The 19,073-nt window shown below is 45.2% G+C and overlaps 1 long non-coding RNA gene across 1 annotated transcript; it reads left to right on the top strand.

Moving 5' to 3' along the window:
- Nucleotides 1-8,831: 8,831 nt before the first annotated feature.
- LOC119297981 lies at nucleotides 8,832-10,135 on the top strand. Its single transcript, XR_005145779.1, has 3 exons — nucleotides 8,832-8,972; nucleotides 9,364-9,504; nucleotides 9,698-10,135. It is a non-coding gene; the product is annotated as an uncharacterized LOC119297981 (long non-coding RNA).
- The last annotated feature ends 8,938 nt before the right edge of the window (nucleotides 10,136-19,073 follow it).

Raw genomic sequence — 19,073 nt, 5'->3', positions numbered from 1 at the left:
CGCGCTGAGCGCTCCTCAAAAACCTTATCACCCTTCTCTCGTACAGGACTCAAAAGGTGCGGTTTCGGAGGCCTACTGTCCCGACCTACGGTGCACGCCGCAAGATGGGATGCGCCGCAAGACGGGATGGGGAAGATCGTAGCAGCAGCGCAGTGCTCAGAAACTTGTGGTGAGAAAAGAGGTTCCGATGCGTCTCTCTGGGAGGAGCGACCTCCCTTTTATAGGCGCAAGAGAAGGAGGCGAGAGGGCAACGAAACGAAGAGACAGAGACGAAGCGAACAGCCAGCGGCCGAAGGGCTGCACCATTCGCATTCGAACTTCACTTTCGCAAAAATCTTTTCAGCTTCCGTGTGACCTTTCGTATACCCGTAGTGCGTGGCAAAAATTTAGATATTGGCTCGGCTCATTCCCGCAACCCGCGGCGCGGCGAGGCGTGGCGTGGCGAGGCGGGCGACGGAGGAGGAGCGCGCGTGAATATCCCTCTTGTTCTCATGCTCATACAAGTGGGGAAAGAACCTTCCTTATAAGGAGGTCCAATTCCTACTAAACTACCAATGTGGGACTAAACTTTATTAGTATCCCTTGCCTTGCACAAATGAGCTAAGTGGGCCTCTAGGATTTATTAGGAATTTCTGAAATAGTTATTGGGCTGCCTAAAATAGACTAAATTCCAGCAATCCCCCACCAGATCCAGATCCCAGAGGCACACAGAAATTTGCCTTTGGTTCCAAAACACTGTTTTTATATACCGGTACTGCAGTAGAGACTGTTAAGTTAAACTTCCACCTAGAACTCTATGCTATACTAGTAAGCAACTTGAACAGTGGACTGGGCCTTAAACTGCAAGTTTTCTAAGAATCCAGCTTCACATAAAGCCTTGACCGATACGTGACTACCGTGCATCTTCTTCGCGGGTGGAGCTTATGCGTCATACTCCGTGACCTTTCATGAGTTTACTAAAAAGAACCCTACTCTCATAGATTGCGACATTTGACAATCAGACTCATATAGGTGTGTTCTTCAAAAGATGTTCTGCAGGATAACATCTCTGTTTAAATAAGCCACTTAGAACACATTAAGATATACATCAACCTGTCATGCAGATTAGGAGAGTATTGCATCTTCATGGAGTGGTATTGTGAATAGTAAGGATACTCTCCTCTCAGTTGACTAACAGCTTGTCTTTCACATCTAATTCACGGGATCTCCGATCACACAGAATAGGTTATCACTGTGAACAACTCATATTGTGGGTCTCATACCCATCTCCCTCGATGCATTATCTATCACATTACGTGATAGACCCTTGGTAAAAGGATCTGCCAGATTTTTAGACGTTTGGATATAATCCAACGCAATAACTCCGGAGTTTTTCATTTTCCTGACAGATTTTAACCTTCTCTGAACATGTTTTGATGACTTCATGTTATCCTTTGAGCTGCCCACTTTCGTGATCACAGTTTGATTGTCGCAGTTCATAAGGACACCCGGTACAGGTTTCTCAACAACCGACAAGTCATTCAAGAGCCGGTGAAGCCAATCTGCTTCAACCATAGATGTATCTAGTGTTGTGAGTTCTGCTTCCATTGTTGACCTCGTTAAGATGGTCTGCTTGCAAGACTTCCAAGAAACAGTGCCACCTCCATGAGTGAATACATAACCGCCTGTGGCCTTTATCTTATCAACATCTGAGATCCAATTTGAGTCACTATACCCTTCAAGCACCTTTGGATGTCCGTTGTAGTGAATTCCATAATTTGCAGTGCATTTCAAATAACGTAAAACTCTTTCTAGAGCTTTCCAATGCACATCTCCTGGTTTTGAGACAAATTGACTCAGTTTGCTAACAACAAAAGAGATGTCAGGTCTTGTAGCACTGGCTAAGTACATAAGCGAGCCAATAATCTGAGAATACTTCAATTGGTCTCTAGCAATTCTTCGATTCTTTCGAAGTAACACACTTGCATCATAAGGTGTTCGAGAGGGCTTGCAGTCACTGTAGCCAAAGTGACTCAAGATCTTTTCCACATAGTGAGATTGAAGCAATGTAATCCCACCATCATCGTCTCTCAACAACTTGATGTTCAGAATGACATCAGCCACTCCTAAATCCTTCATCTCAAAATAACGAGATAGGAAATTTTTGACCTCCTTAATAACATTCAGATTTGTTCCAAAAATCAGTATGTCATCAACATACAAGCAAAGGATAACTCCCTCGCCCCACCATGGCGATAGTACACACATTTGTCAGCTTCGTTTACAACAAAGCCTGCAGCTGTTAAAGTTCTTTCAAACTTCTCATGCCACTGTTTGGGTGCTTGTTTAAGTCCGTACAAAGACTTCAGCAACTTGCATACTTTCCCTTCCTGACCATCTATTACAAACCCATCTGGTTGTTCCATATAAATTTCCTCGTCCAACTCTCCATTTAGGAAAGCAGTCTTAACATCCATTTGATGAACGAGAATACCATGTGAGGCAGCTAGTGAAAGTAGAACTCGAATAGTGGTCAGTCGAGCCACAGGTGAGTAAGTATTAAAGAAGTCTTCACCTTCCTTTTGGATATAACCCTTAGCCACGAGCCGAGCCTTGTACTTTTCTATAGTACCATCAGGCCTAAGCTTCTTCTTGAATACTCATTTGCATCCTATAGGTTTGCACCCATAAGGACGATCAGTTATCTCCCAAGTTTCATTCACCAAGATGGAATCCATCTCGCTACGAACCGCTTCCTTACAGTAGTCAGCATCTTCAGATGCATAGGCCTCTGAAATAGAACTGGGAGTGTCATCTATGAGATACACAAGAAAATCATCATCAAAGGACTTTGCAGTCCTCCGTCTCTTGCTCCTAATAGGAACTTCATTGTTCTCCTCCACAGGACTTTCAAAGTGTTCCATCGAAATTGTAGGTTCGGTAATTGTAACTGGTTCCTGATTCGATGAACTAGGCATCTCCTGATTAGATGAGGTAGCCATATCCTTCATGGGAAAAATATCTTCAAAGAAAGTCGCATCATTCGACTCCATGATCGTACCGACATGCATGTCAGATACCTCAGATTTTACAACCAAGAATCTATAGCCAATGCTATGAAAAGCATATCCCAGGAAAACACAATCCACAGTCTTTGGTCCAAGCTTCCGCTTCTTTGGAATTGGAACATTGACTTTCGCCAAACAGCCCCATGTTCGTAGATAAGAGAGTTTTAACCTTTTCTTCTCCCATTCCTCGAATGGAGTTATCTCTTTGTTCTTTGTGGGAACTCGGTTTAGGACATGACATGCCGTCAATATCGCCTCCCCCACCATGCCTTGGAGAGACCCGATGTGTCTAACATGGCGTTAACCAAATCAGTTAGAGTACGGTTCTTTCTTTCGGCTACCCCATTTGATTGAGGTGAATAGGGAGGCGTCCTCTTATGGATTATACCATGTTCCGTGCAAAAAGCATCAAATTCATTGGAAAAATACTCTCCACCACGGTCGGACCTAAGCCTCTTGATTTTTTTATCAAGTTGGTTTTCCACTTCAGCTTTATAGATCTTGAAAAAGTTCAAAGCCTCATCCTTAGATTTCAGAAGATACACACGGCAGTATCTAGTGGAGTCGTCAATTAATGTCATGAAATATTTTTTCCACCTTTTGTCAAAACACCATTCATTTCACATAGACCTAAATGTATGAGCTCTAGTGGTGCAAGATTTCTCGTTTCCGCAGTCGTGTGAGACTTACGAGGTTGCTTAGCTTGCACACACACTTGACAGTGGTGAAACTAGGGATTAAGTTCAACTTCGCTAGTCGCGACATGCAACCAAAGTTAACATGACAAAGACGTGAATGCCACACATTGGATTCACTATTGTTGCAAATATGATTAACAACTTCATTGCAAACGTCTGATAAGGATAAACGAAACAGACCTCCTGACTCATAGCCTTTATCAACAAAGGTTCCATACTTGGATATTACAAATTTATTCGACTCAAAGACAAGCTTGTAGCCATCTCTACACAGAAGAGATCCGCTAATAAGATTTTTATTGACGGAGGGGACATAATGCACGTTCTTCAGCCGCACGATCTTCCCCGAAATAAACTTCAGATCGACCGTGCCAACACCACGAACAGAAGCAATTGAACCGTTACCCATCAGCACGGTTGAAGTCCCTGCGGTCTGATAAGACGAAAACATGGAAATATCACCGCATACATGCACATTAGCACCCGTGTCAATCAACCAGTCAGGAGAATGACATACTGAAAGAATAGTGGGAAATATACCATACCCAGCATCCTTCATGTCAGTGTCTCCAATGACAACATTAGCGGTCTTGCCGCCTTTTCCAGGATGACGCTTGTCATAGCGATTAGGGCAACTAGGAGCCCAATGATCAGGATCCCCACACACATGACAAGCACCTTTCTTCTTGCCATTCTTCTTCTTGAAGTTCGTGTGTTGTACAACCTGGTTCTTCCCATCAAACTTTGCTTTTCCATCAAACTTGCCCTTGTTCTTGAACTTGTGGGGCTGGAAGTTTTGCTTCTATACCACATTGGCACTAGATCCTCCCTCAATACCTCGAGCACGTGTGTCCTTTGCTCTCGCCTTTTCTTCCACATCAAGAGTGCCAATGAGATCCGGGACGGAAAACTCCTGCCTCTTATGCTTCAGCAAGGTAGCAAAGTTCCTCCATGAAGGAGGAAGCTTAGTGATGATACCTCCGGCAACAAACTTGTCCGGTAGCATATAACTGAAGTGCTCAAGTTCTCTAGCAAATGACTATATATCATGAGCTTGCTCAACCACGGAGCGCTCTTCAGTCATCCTGTAATCATAGAATTGCTCCATGATGTACAGCTCAATGCCAGCATCCGAGACCTCAAACTTGGCCTCGAGTGCATCCCACATATCTTTTCCATTATCAATTGACGCATAAGCATTAACTATGTTCTCACCAAGAACACTCAAGAGAGCAGCCTTAAACAGAGTATCCATTTTCTGAAAGGCTTGCGCCTGTTGAGCATCAAGCTCCCCTTCAGGTTTGCCGAGAATGGCGTCATAGCAACTCATGGTTTGAAACCATAAGACTGCTCTCATGCGCCACCTCTTTTAGTGGATACCCTCAAACATAGGAGGTCTCATGAAAGCAGCAAAACCACTTAGGGTAATCGTACTGTAACGGGCGCAGCGAGCGCCGTTTAGGATTTGCCGCCTACAACCCACCACCGGGTGGTGCCCCTCATCACACACCAGATTCGGTGCAGGGCCGCCACTGCCACCGCCTCCGGCCAACAAAGATTGAGCTCCACGGATCTAGGTGCATCGGCCAGTTTTCCACCGAGAGGACGACCTCCACCACCGCCCCGCTACCCTGCATCCTCGACGCGCACAACCCCGGCCACATCGACGACTCCGCCTCCTCACGGGCAACCCCCACCAGAGTCCTACAAGGCTACAACCCGGAAGCGACACCGCCGCCGCCTCTCAATGACTTCTCTTGCCCGCTCCAAAATTTCCCTTAAAACAGGGGAGTGGCATCGCTCCCATTGTCTCCAATATAAGGTTGGTGTCTGCACCTTTGCTCTGAAATTGTGTCAGGGAGATTAACAGATGGGTTTTGGTTAGGCGCATCTCCAATGCAGATCTTTCTTGAGGAACATAAGGGAGACCAAGACAACGATCCAAAGAGGGTCAATGGTGAGGCACCAATTGAGCATGTACCTTGTTAGGTTCCAACTCGCGAATCACTCCATTACAGAGAATCAAGCTCGAATACAAGGGAATTGAGGAGAGAGGAAGGAGAAGAACAGGAGGTAGGGGAAGACAGGAGCCGCCGTTGTCGTTTGCCTGATCCAACTTGGATCATCGGTTGCTGCTCTCCCTTCGTGTACTTGTAGCCAGTAGCGGTAGCCGGGCCTGGCCCATGTGAAGCCCACCAAGTATGCGTATGGGCTACATGGGCTCCTAACATCCCTCCCTCCTTGAGACTCGGCTTGACCCCAAGCCGATGCCTCTGAGAGCCACCCGGATCCCATTGCAACTGATGCTCTTCGACTTGGTCGGGGTTGTGGTGGTAGCCGAAGTTGGGGTAGACTTCAGCGAGTTGGGCATAGAAGTCGCGGCCCGTGGAGACCCGATCGAAGAAGGTGCCGATGGCGTAGACGGTGCCAATGCTGTCGTGGTCGAAGCAAGAGTAGTATTCGTGGTCGACGGAGCCTTGAGTGAAGACGGCAATGACTACGATGACACCCCTCCCTGCTTGAAAAGGAACTTGCTTGTCATAAGAGAACGCCATGGAATCCACTGAATTTAGGCCACCACTCAACATTTCCCGACAGTGAGCAATCTCTTCCAATGAGTCAGAAATCCAAAGTGACAAGGTGTTGTTGCCGGTGCTAGGATCCCAGAACTGCTCAAAGTGACAAGAACTAGCTAACTTACTGCCAGGCAATGGAGCAATCCAATCTTGAAACATCTGTGAATAAATCTTCAGTATAGTCACAGATGCAGTAAAAGTATTCATGTGAAATAGGGCCTGAATACTGGTAATGGCTGAAGCAGGGAATTGCCATGGGTGTTTCGTCGAATGGGAACTTGCAAACCAAGTGAAACAACTGCTCCCCAGAATTACAGTCGAAGTCGATGCGTCTTCATTGCCGAGCGGCATTCAAATTACACACATGCAGCCTTCCTGACCCCATACTGTCGTATCATTTTTCGTCTCCACCACTGATTTATTTGAAGCAATGTTCTCCAATGTAATTTGGGTATGGGTTCCCAACAATTAGTACCTTCCAGCAGCAGCACCATATAGGATGCACAAGTCAACAGATTCTCACAGTTAACTTGCCTCCTCTGTGTTCCCTCTGAACCCATCTTTCCATGTTCAGCAATACATGTTACTCGATCACAGAAATAGGCAGCACCTTCCAATGGACGCCAAAACTGTGGATGTGCGCCTTGCAAATAACTGAAGGGTTGTTCACAACAACAAATAGGCCAGACGATCAAAATCGACAGAAGATCCCAAAGAGAGCTACATTTTGTAGAGAAATGGCCACTCCCTTGAATTTCCATGTGATTCAAAATTTGCTCATACACTGACATGCTCAGTACATTTAGATAAAGCTGACCACATAGGTATTGCTCGAACACCACATGTACTGCTTGGCAATTACCTGGAAATATTGTTCGTTGTAGCTTCAACTGGATGGTCTCCTGATTGATCTCGAACAGTGGCCATGGTCTTGGTCGGAGCTTGGTTCCATCATAACCCTGTACCGCTCTGCCGTTGCCGGAAAAAATATGCAAGATTCCATTGCAAAGTATTTCCTGCACCACTGTCTTGACTAAACTCTCTGCACTAGTTGGTGACCACAGGAGCAACCTTGGGTCATCAGATATATGTTGCAAAATCTCAACAGATTGGAAACTGACAGCCTCTTCCATTGGAATCATCTCACAACAAGAAACTTGAAGGAAAATCACATTTCTGAATAGCAACAGAACTAGCCAAGGAAAGAACCAGGAAACTTCATGTGCATGACTACTTATACCTGAACATCGCTCCTCAGGGTAGCATGCATCTGAATGATATCTGAGCGACGGCCACGGCCTTGGCCTGAATAGGTGTCCCATATATCCGATACGCACTCGCGAAGGTGGCGGCCATGGTTGCTCGATCCCCTGCCACAGTGGTGATAGGCCCCAATTTTTGCTCTTGTCCACAAGGTGAGTGCCATATTCTGCTTGTGCAATCTGTGACGGGTGCCGCAGGGGTTCTAGATGATCAAGGTGAGTTAAGCTGGATGGTGCATAGGTTGCGTAGAACATACTCAGGGCGAACAGGGGCTTCACCCAGTCGCCAACGTGAACGGCGTATTCTGTCGAGCACTTGGTCGGCGCCAGTGCAGTAAGGCTGCTGGAGACGATAAGGACCATGATGTGGTCCATCTCAGTCGCTGCTGGGGTCAGGGTGTTGATGGAGGGCAGTGGTGAGTCATCCCGCTCCTGCACGCTAGCCTTAGGGTCGACGTCGGTGATGGCCGCCACGGGAGGAACGACCTCGACGGTAGAGGGAGTGCCGGTGCGGATGGAGGCGGTTGCCTGCACAGGTGCGAGCTGCTCGACCTCTTGGTGGACGAGGTCGACCAAGGGCCCGAGGCGGATGGTGGTGGCGGCTTCGTGGGCCTCGTTGAACCTGACGATGGCGTCGACCTGGGTCGAGCACTCCGTCGAACAGGTGACGGGCGCCGTCGCTATGCAGATCGGGGCTGCATCATGGGTGACCGCGGGGGCCTTCTGGGCATGGGTGGTGGCGGAGAAGGCGTCGGTGACGACCTCAGGGATGGTGTCGATGGAGATGCCTTCGGCCGAGCGTGTCAGGGGCGGAGGCCGTGCTCCCGTGGAGGGCTTGGTGAGCAGGGCCTCCTGAAGATGGAGTTGCTTGTGGATTTCAGCGTATTGTGCCCTAGTCTCTGCGTGGAGCTTGTCCAGGTAGGCCTTCAGCTCGGAATTCATGGTGGTGGTGGTGGGGAAAAAATGGGGAAGAAATTTGGACGAATTTGGAAGGGTGGTGAGAGGGCTCTGATACCAGATGTTAGGTTCCAACTCGCGAATCACTCCATTACAGAGAATCATGCTCGAGTACAAGGGAATTGAGGAGGGAGGAAGGAGAAGAACAGGAGGTAGGGGAAGACAGGAGCCGCCGTTGCCGTTTGCCTGATCCAACTTGGATCATCGGTTGCTGCTTTCCCTTCGTGTACTTGTAGACAGCAGCGGTAGCCGGGCCTGGCCCATGTGAAGCCCAAGTATGCGTATGGGCTACAGGGGCTCCTAACATACCTGCGGGAAAGTCAACGAGATTGATGGGGCAAACCTGAATCCCTGTTGTGGAAATGCATCTTCTGTTGGTGTCGCGCGTGGTGGCCACATCTGCGACCTGTTTCAATCCCCTTTTCCTACCAGGTTATTCCTGATCCCTCCTCCCAGACTTCCTCTACGCTGCTGCTTCTTTACGGTATCCTACACTTGCCTGTACATTAGTTATGTTGTGCCTCCCTTGAGTTTTTTTCAGAGACGAGTCGAAGTTAGAATTATGAGTCACACGTGTGTGTTATCATATTTTCCCCAAACTTAATTTATTAGCAGGATATTGGTTACATTGATTGTATATAAGCCACTTTGTTACAACAGTGCCAAGGTTCGTTGACGACCATAACTAAATTAGTTGATCACATTTCTGATAAATATTCTTATAGAACACTTTTGTTTATAAGAGTAGGCAAATATACAGATGTCCCAGATTTTTCTTTTCACATGGTTCCTCTGTTCAACGAGGTCATGGATTTCCATGCAGACCACCACACCGATCATCAACACCTATTATAATCTCCCGACCACCTCAGTGGATGATATTGAGAACTGCCACATGCATACACCACTTAACAGAGGTTAATTAGGTTCATGAAGGCCCGGAAATCTTCAGTCCTATGCTACGGTACGTGTGAATTTTCTACAATTAATTTGGTCATTCTTTTCAAGCTAGACATGTTTTCATTAGTTAGTTCATGTAGCAGTTCATATTATTGGATTTTGGAACAGAAGGAGTTCAGTAAATTTATAATCCTATTTATCTTATGGATTCTCAGCTATCTACCTTGGGAGTAATTTCTTTTGTCTCATCTTCATAGGTATGATACAATACTGCCATGGTTCGTGACCACCCAATTACTATTTTTGTTGAGAGAAGCTTTGATCTATACTTTTATTATTGCTTTTCCTGCCCTCTGTGCAGATTCTTTTCTAATGTCCATCAAAGAGTTGTGATCAAAATAGAAGCAGACATCTTACTAACCATACACTATTTTCATCTAGCAATTTTTTAGTCCGATATATGTATATTCAAGAAGCTTGCAAAATGCAAAAGCTTTTTCCCAGCGCTAATACTCCACTACCAATTGTATTATGCCCACATTTGTGTTCTTCCAATTTATGGTTATGTTATTCGTACATTTCTGTAATAAGTTCATCTCTCTTTTGTATCAGCTACCATGTATCTCCTTCAGAGTAGCATGTAACATACACACGTGATGCTAACACTGCTGCAAACAAAGATCGTGCATACAGACTTGCCAAACACATGGTGTATTTATGTGTATGTGTAGGTCGTCTTTCATGCAGTAAAAGTATTTTTATTGTTTTGGTCGTTTGTTGTAAATTGATATGCATATACGGAATTTGGTTACCCATTTAGTTTATTTAAATTTCGCTATCATGTTTCGTTGTACATACGTTTGTAGTACAATGAACTCCCGGGTAATTCTAAGAGAAGTAAATTATATTCTTTTTGGATTGCAACTATATATATTCTTTCTACAATATACCAAGTTTACTTACATTGTTTATTTTAATATGTATATTTAAAGTTAACCAGAATTTCCACATCTCCTATGTGTCCTCTAAGAATGCACCTCATGAATCTTGAGTATTGCATATTGATATCCCGCAGCAAAGCGCGGGGTTATCATCTAGTTGTACTAACTCGTAAGCGGACCAGATTCTGCACATCAAGCCGCACTTCTTTTTCTTTCTGTATTTGGCACACCATAATATAAATTATTACTCTTTTTTAAAAATTTAAGGCGTTTTTTAAAATGTATGGTATAGTACCTTCTCCTGTTGCCCGCTAAGTAACTCTCGCAAATAAGACTGACTCAACTAACCATGTTGTAAGTTGCAACATCTAGGGCGTTTAATAAATAGAAATATTTCATTTGTACCATTTAAAATACATACCTATTTTACATAATAGAGTTTTGAAACAAGTAATAGTTTAAAAAAATGAGAAAGTTATGTATGTGAAACAAAGTATTATAAAATGGGACGAGACACTTATTCGCAGCGTCTTTTCTTCAGTCGATGTGCATAGAATTCTACATTCCTCTTCATGTGGAGGTCATTGAAGATTTTGTAGCTTGGCTACATACAAGGACTGGGACCTTTTCCGTGCATTCGGCATACCATGTTGAATTTGAGCATGAGTTTGGACAGCACTTGAATTGGACTAGCCCAAGTAGTGCCTCATTAAAGGGAGTTTGGAAAGATCTTTGGAAACTGCGACTACCAGGGAAGATCAAGCACTTTGGCTGGAAAGTGTTGAAGGAGGTTCTTCCATGCTATGGTGTCCTTGCTAAGACATATTCCTCTGATCCCGCAATGTTTGATTTGTTCCATTAGATTAGAAGATATACATCATTGCTTGTTCACTTGTACATGGGGGCACGCAATTTGGATGGAGCTAGGGCTATCACAGGAGATTGAACAGGTGGTTTGCCAGGACCGATCGGGCTCTATTAACCTTGACAACCTAATCCAGATGCAGTCGGCAGTACATAACATTCCTATAGATGAGCTCGCCCTTGTAGCAATGTGGTTTATTTGGTGGCAAAGGAGAATCCATACAAAAGGTGAGATAGCTCAGATGCCTCAACAAGCAGCTATGACAATCCAGGTTTTAGCAACAAACTTTTTACGAGCAAACACTCCAGATCAGCCTACTCGCAAGCGGGACCAGCCTACTCGCAAGCGGGACCATGCATGGAAGAAGCCTGCGGTGGGAGTTGTTAAAATAAACGTTGATGCTTCTTTTATGCGGATAGGTTCACGGGATCTTGTGGTGTCATTGCCTGAGATGACCACAGTAAGTTCCTAGGTGCAGCGACCCATCTATTATCGCATGTGGCGAGTGTAGAAGTAGCCGAACTAATCGCTATTCGATATGGGTTAAATCTTGGAGCAAATCCAGGGTGCACGAATTTGGCAGTCGAGTCTGACTGTCTCAATGCACTTGAGGCCATCTCTGATCCAAACACATATATGGGAACAGGCGTGCCAATCATACCGAGTGCTCCCTTCTGGTGCTGGAGTTTGCTAGTATTATTTTTTATCACTGTAGTAGAGAGGCCAATTCTGTCGCGGATGATTTAGCAAAACATTGTATTAGTTCTGGCAAGTCTGAAGCATGGGAAACTGTCATCCTGACTTTATTCTTCACCATTATGTAAACGATTTGGCTATCATTTGATGAATAAAGTTTATGATGCTAATAAAAGTATTCTAACATGAAAAGCCGCGGCCCAGTTCGAAAATACAAATCATTTGTTTTTCATAAAAAGAAAGATCGACATAGTGGACTTAAATACCGATTTGATGTTCGATATATGGCAGCCCTGGGGCGAACGAAAGGTTCACTATGAGCGATTTCCGCACGAACGTCTTTGTCTGATATGAAGCCCCTCCCGGCGCGAATCCCATGTCGACCAAGTCTTTTGCTAGGCCTACTGGCATAACACAATCCCGTTTTTCACAGAAAAATTTAAAAGGTAAAAAATTGTCCAAAACTATTTAATGTACAAAACCGAAAATCACAATGACACATGAAGTACCTATTGTCATGAAGTGTACAAAAATTTATTACCATGTTGTATACAATTTTTTTGTCGATATCTACTACATTGCCAAAAAATCATGCATAGTAAAAATGCCATGGACAATGTAGAGAGGAAAACTTGTAGAAAAATTGTCATGATGTAGAGCAAAAAAACACAAAAGCGGTGTAAGTTTGCCATGATAGTGGGGGCTACTTTTGAACATATGTTTGCCTTACCTAAAATGGCATACATGAGATTTAAGTATAGCCATGCGTGAGAAACTAAATGCCATACCTTAGAAACATACAAATAAATCTTAGCAACTATGTTTGAACCTAAGTTGCAATTGTTTCGTAAAAATATTGTTGGTGCAATGATAGGCCCCGTATGTTTTGGAGTTTGTTGACATAAACAGCATGGGACTTATGTGTTTGCTAGTGCACACAGAATAACAGGTCCCTGAGATCACGAGGAGTTTGATGCAAACGTCGAAGATAATCTCACTGCGTTGCAGCGAAGGTTGTCACCGAAGATGATGTTAACAAGAGTGACCCCTAAAAAATTTGCTGAAGTAAAGCAATTGGTTCGGTGTCTGTCCTATGAAGATGACGCGTCCGAGGAGATTGAAGATGAAGTGAAGATGTAGCATTTATTTTGTTGTTCTTCTTCTCTTTATTGAGTCATAGGACCACCCTACTATTAAGAGGGGTGTAGCATCCAAAACTTTGATTCTCTGATGCTAGACCCAAATCCTATGAAACCAGTGAGAGAAATCTCTTTGTGTTCCGTGCAAATACTTGCCAGCAAGAGACTATGATCTTCTTCGTTGCGAGAGATTTCTCTCAGACCGAGGAGTTAGCATTGCTTGTTCCTCAAGTAATGTTACCGTTGCTCCAAAATCCGACCGTTGTAAACGTGTCGGTTGGCCATTGGCTGGACCGCGTGTCCAAAATGGTCATTTCCCATCAGGGAAGATTGCGGCTATAAATAGACACTCCACACTGGCTTTGTCCGATGGATGCTCCTTTTGATTCTTATAAGATTGTTGAGCAACCCCCTCTATGAGCGATTTGAGTTTGAAATCCACCGAGAGAAAAACCCCTAGAGCCGAAGAATTAGATAGTGGTTCAGCATCACTCGAATCTAAATCCAGTACGCTCCGCCTATTACTCTTGAGAGCTGCAAACTCTCTAGACGATTAGGTGTCAATTTCTTCAGAGACCAAGAGTGATTGTGGTTCTCGAAGAAGAAGTTTGTAAAGGTTCGGAGATCACCTCAAGTATCTACCACGAGTGATCGGCATCGGTTGATGAATCGATTGTCGAGGAGAATAGGGTGAAGAGAGTTTATCTTCTGTGTTAAGTGATACGTCTCCAACGTATCTATAATTTTTTTGTTCCATGTTGTTATATTATCATTCTTGGATGTTTTACAATCATTTTATAGCAATTTTATATCATTTTTTGGGACTAACCTATTGACATAGTGCCCAGTGCTAGTTGCTGTTTTTTGTTTGTTTTTTACTTCACAGAAAATCAATACCAAACGGAGTCCAAACACAGCGAAACTTTTTGGAGATTTTTTCTGGACTAGAAGACACCTGTTGGGCTAAAGAAGTACCAGAGGGGAGCTCCGAGGGGAGCACAACCCACCAAGTGTGCCAGGTGGGTTGTGCCGACCTCGGTGGCCTCCACACCGCCTCACTACTAGGGAAAAGCCTAACAGCAGCGAGGGTTTTGGGCCTCTCAGTAGCGCGGGTGCCGGGGCTACTAATAAGGCGCTACAGTTAACGTATAGCAATAGCGCCTGTTGTCCCATGCTACTGCTATACATGAATAGCTATAGCGCTCTTTGGGAAAGGGCACTACTGATATTATCTGCAGCGCTGTTTGCTGGGACGCGCTACTGGTAAGGAGGCGCTACTGCTAAATTTCCCCCCTCGCTACTACTAGTTTATTTATTAGTTTTTTCTTGCATATTTGTTTTGTATTTGTTTTGTATTTGAATAGGCTTTATACAATAATCTTTAGCATATCATACACATACAAATGTAATCATAGCATAAACATACAATTAGTCTCATCAAATCATGTCATCATCATAATCATCATCCAACACAAAGTGGTCTCTGGTCATCATCTCGAAAATAGCGATACAAGTCTCGATTACTTGCAAATACATCATCATCCATCTAAACAATGATATACATGAGAAGAGCTATCACTTTGAGAACATGAGTTCGTATCCCTCTCTCGCATTCGCGTGAACCTAAACTAACTACTGCCTGTCGCTCGGAAATCGGAAACCGGTACACCTGGGCGGCCTGACACTCCGGCCACTTGTCGTATATATACTCCTGGCGTAGCACTTCTTTGCCATCTATGATCTATGCACCTGCATCATCACATGAGTCGATGATATGCAACATATATAGTTGAGCAACAGAAAGAGACAGAGTTGGCAAAAATAGAAACAACATATCATAAGCATAAATAACAAAGTTCATCGTACCCCAAAATGCCCTAACTAGAGTGATTTTCGCTAGTCGAGGAGGAGGACGGTTTAATTACATCACAAATAAAGTTTCACCGTGCATAACTCAAAGTTTTGTCATACAGAAAGTATGGACTAAACGGACACATTGTCATATATCGATAATCACTCCAACATGTTGTTCCATCCATCCAAGTCAGGGAGATAGTCCCCGAGCCTAGTGAAAGGCTTCAGGTCGAGACGCTGAGAGGCTATCCATGTTCGGACGTCTTCCCGCGACATTTGTCCTTCTTCGTAGAACATCCCTGTTTTTTCGACGACCTCCTTCATGATGATTTGGGCAAGTTCGCGCTGGATGTTATAGAACTCAGCTCGAAGTCGATGATCCTCGATATCTCCTATGTCCTTTGCCCATTGCAGAATATGGGCATCACCGGAAGAAGGTGCCATGCGAAGGTTCTGGTGACCCCGTTTGTACTCCAGCATGTGGTGTAGGACATAGAATCCATCATTAAGAGAATCGTCCGGTTGCTGGATGCAACAGAAGTCGGTCTTATGGCGAAGGCGACCCTGCCGCCCCTTATCTTCTTGTCCCTGACCTCTCCACCCATTCATTGGTAGTAATACATAGCACTGTCGAGAACATCCTTGATGTGGGTGTAATCCTTTTTGTGAATGTTCTTCGACGAGTCCAAGTAAAGAGCGTGGGAGAATCGGGGGTAGAGGATGATGAGTACGGCGTGCCTGCCGCTGCGCAAAACGGGAGATTATACATTTATATTGAAGGGGGCCGGTGTGACAGATACCGTGAGGGCGTCGAGCTCAGCCAAAGACGAAGTACCGCCTAGCACGTCCGGTGCGGGAGCCGGTGCAGGAGCCGGTGCAGCTGTAGGTGCTGGTGCAACGCTAGTCGAGCTGCTCCCCGCCAAGAAGTCAGAAAGGGGAAAGTCCGCTACATTTTTTCTGGATTTTGCCTGGTCCAATTAAAAACGGCCGGAACCAAGGTAGTAGAAATATCTATGGCCACCTGTTTTGCGGCAGCTACCGCTGTTGCGACTGTCTCAGTTGATTTCTTCTCAACCGCAACCTCAACCCTCTTGTCGATGTTTTTTATTCATTTAACCTCTATCTTTCCTTTCTCTCCTCCGTGGTCTCACGGTAGTACTTCTTCCACGTGGCACCGTCTCCGACACCGTGCACGCGTCCATACGACGGTCAAGTATCCACCGGTTGTCGTTTCAATATGTTCAACGCCCGGTTGAATGGAGTGTCCCACTTGGGCCTCGCCAATGCCTCAGACGGCGAGTCGCTTTCGGCCGCAATCCTGTGCTGCTCTCTCTGCAAAAGGCACAATGATCGCTTACAAATATGACTAACGTGTGCAGTCAAATTGATCAGAAACTAAAATTACCAGCAGTGTTATGAACTCCATAATGACCGGTGTTGTCTCGTAAACCTTTTTCACTTGGTCCCAACGGTACCGGGCCCTGAGGACGTCACGCTCCTGCTGGACGGTGAACTCCGCCAAGGGGTCTGCGATGCCCAGACTCGCGGCTTCCGCGTCCTCCTTGGCCCATTTGGACCTCTTTCCGCCGTAACCACGGCTTCCGAGGTGGTGGCTCCCAAAGTTCCTCTCTTGAAGCCCCTTCATGTACTTAGACCTTTTTTTGGCATCTTCGGCCTCGCAAGACTCCTTGAATATTTGAAATTGCTCTTCCGTGATTGTCGGATTATCCTTTACAATCTCAGAGTAGGGTTCCTTCTTGTCGATGATCCCTGCTTTCACTTGATTTTTCCAGGCGGCCAACGCGTCGCTAAACTTGGTCATGGCGTGTTTGTTTATCTTCTTCATTGTCGGGTCCTCATCTGGATCTTTATAATCATTCTCATTCCGGCCTGGGAACAAGAATATCTGGTGAAACTTCTTTAGGAGGGAGCTCCTCATATTTTCTATCTTCTGTAGTTTCTCATCGTTGATGGTGGTGGTTGTCCGTACGATGCAGCCTATTTGATTGCCGTAGCATCGACGCGCTTAGTCGGGTGCCGTTGGCTCAAAATTGCCGTCGTCCACCTTCGTGACCACCACTCTAGTAGTCCTGAGTTTGTTAGGAACCTGTTGCCTCTTTGCTTTCGGTTCTACACCGGCTCCGCTCCCCGTGGCAGCGCCGGTCTCAGTCTCAGCGCCGGTCTCGATGTCGGTCTGAGTCTGAGCGCCGGTCTCAGTCTCAGCACCGGTCTGCGTGTCGGTCTCAGTCCCCGATGCCACCGGTGGGCCCAGCAATAACATCGGTTGATCGTCGGTAAGGCTAAAAAATTCGTCTGCCGCCCGGTAGGCATCGTCGCAATCACCAGAACCCTGTCCTTCATCGTTGCTAGCCATGTTTCCTATGATTAAATCTAGTCAATTAATTCTAGACCTAATAAAATGAATAATGACATAAAAAAGTCCTATTGTTTTGCAGGAATGTTGACTCCTTCCTGGTGCGGCAAATCACGGGCACTCGATATGTCCTACTTTGTAGCACAAGTCATGCCGAAATTCACGAAAATTTCGGCATGACCTTTGCCAAAAAGTGGACAAATCGAGAACCTGAAATTTGCCGGAAAAGAAATGAATCAACATTCCGGCAAAACATAGGCCACTAAGCATCATTCCCTAGAAACAGTGTCCAAATATACACGAGCAACCACATGTCCAAATTTTGCAAGCTAATTTAAAAACAAAGTGTAGAAGAAAATTCATTTAACTACTAATAGAACAAAATTCAATTAACTTTAGTGCTATATAATGATGAAAGGAAAAAAAATTCAGTTAACTACTAATTTCATTCATTTAGATTATTCATTTAACATCACCTAATTAACCTACTGTACCACTAGTACTAGCAGCACTACTAACCTAATTAACCTAGCAAAACTCTAGTGCCCTAACTGAAAAACATCTAATTAACATCTACTAGTACCACTATTGCCCTAACCTAATTAACATCTACTAGTATCACTATATACTATACAAGCATCATCTACACTAATTAAACCCTACTGCCCTAACTAACTTTTGCTCTACTAATTTTGCTCTACTAATTTTTTCTCTAAAATGCAGAGAGAGATGAGTGGGGGGAGGGGTGGGGGACTTACAGAGAGGGGAGAGAGGGCGGGCTCGGGCACGGGCAACAGCGGTCCTGGGCGGGCTCGGGCGGCGGTGAGGTGGAGGGCGCCGACAGTGACGTCGAGGGCGGCCTCGGGCAGCGGCGGTGACGCTGAGGGCGGCCTCGGGCGGCGGTGAGGATGACGGCGGCCTCGGGGGGAGACAGTGAGGTTGCGGGCGTCCACGCCGGCAGGAGATGGCGGCGAATTGGGGAGACGGCGGCGAGGGCGAGGGATTTGGGGAAGAAGTGGTGGCCGGCGAATTGGGCAAAAGTTGTAGCAGTAGCGCGGTTTATTTACGCACGCTGCTACTAATTAGCAGTAGTGTTTGATTTTGTACGGCGCTACTGGTAACATTCTGTGTATAAGGTTTTCCCTAGTAGTGCCTCTTTTCTCTATAAATACCCCAGTATTCCATAAACCCTAGGGAAGTCGACGGAAATCAATTCCAGTCGCCGCAAGTTTCAGAAACCACAGATCCAATCTAGACACCATCATAGAGGGGTTCATCATCCTCATTGGTGCCTCTCCGATGATGCTTGAGTAGTCCATTGTAGACCTATGGGTCCATAGTTAGTAGCTAGATGGCTTCCTCTCTCTCTCTCTTTTGATTCTCAATACAATGGTCTCTTGGAGATCTATTTGATGTAACTCTTTTTGCGGTGTGTTTGTTGGGATCCAATGAACTTTGAGTTTATGATTAGATCTATGTTTTCATCCATGAAAGTTATTTGATTCTTTTGATCTCTTATATGCATGACTATTTATAGCCTCGTCTTTCTTCTTCGAATCTTTGGTTTAGTTAGGCCAACTAGATCGGTTTTTCTTGCCATGGGAAGAGGTGCTTTGTGATGGGTTCGATCTTACGGTGCTTGATCCCAGTGATGGAAGGGGAACCGACACGTATGTATCGTTGCCATTAAGGATAACAAGATGGGGTCTATTTCTACATAAATAGATCTTGTCTACATCATGTCATCATTCTTATTGCATTACT

This window comes from Triticum dicoccoides, chromosome 5A (assembly GCF_002162155.2).
Source record: "Triticum dicoccoides isolate Atlit2015 ecotype Zavitan chromosome 5A, WEW_v2.0, whole genome shotgun sequence".
NCBI classification, from domain to species: Eukaryota; Viridiplantae; Streptophyta; class Magnoliopsida; order Poales; family Poaceae; genus Triticum; species Triticum dicoccoides.
This window is presented reverse-complemented; position numbering and strand designations above follow the sequence as displayed.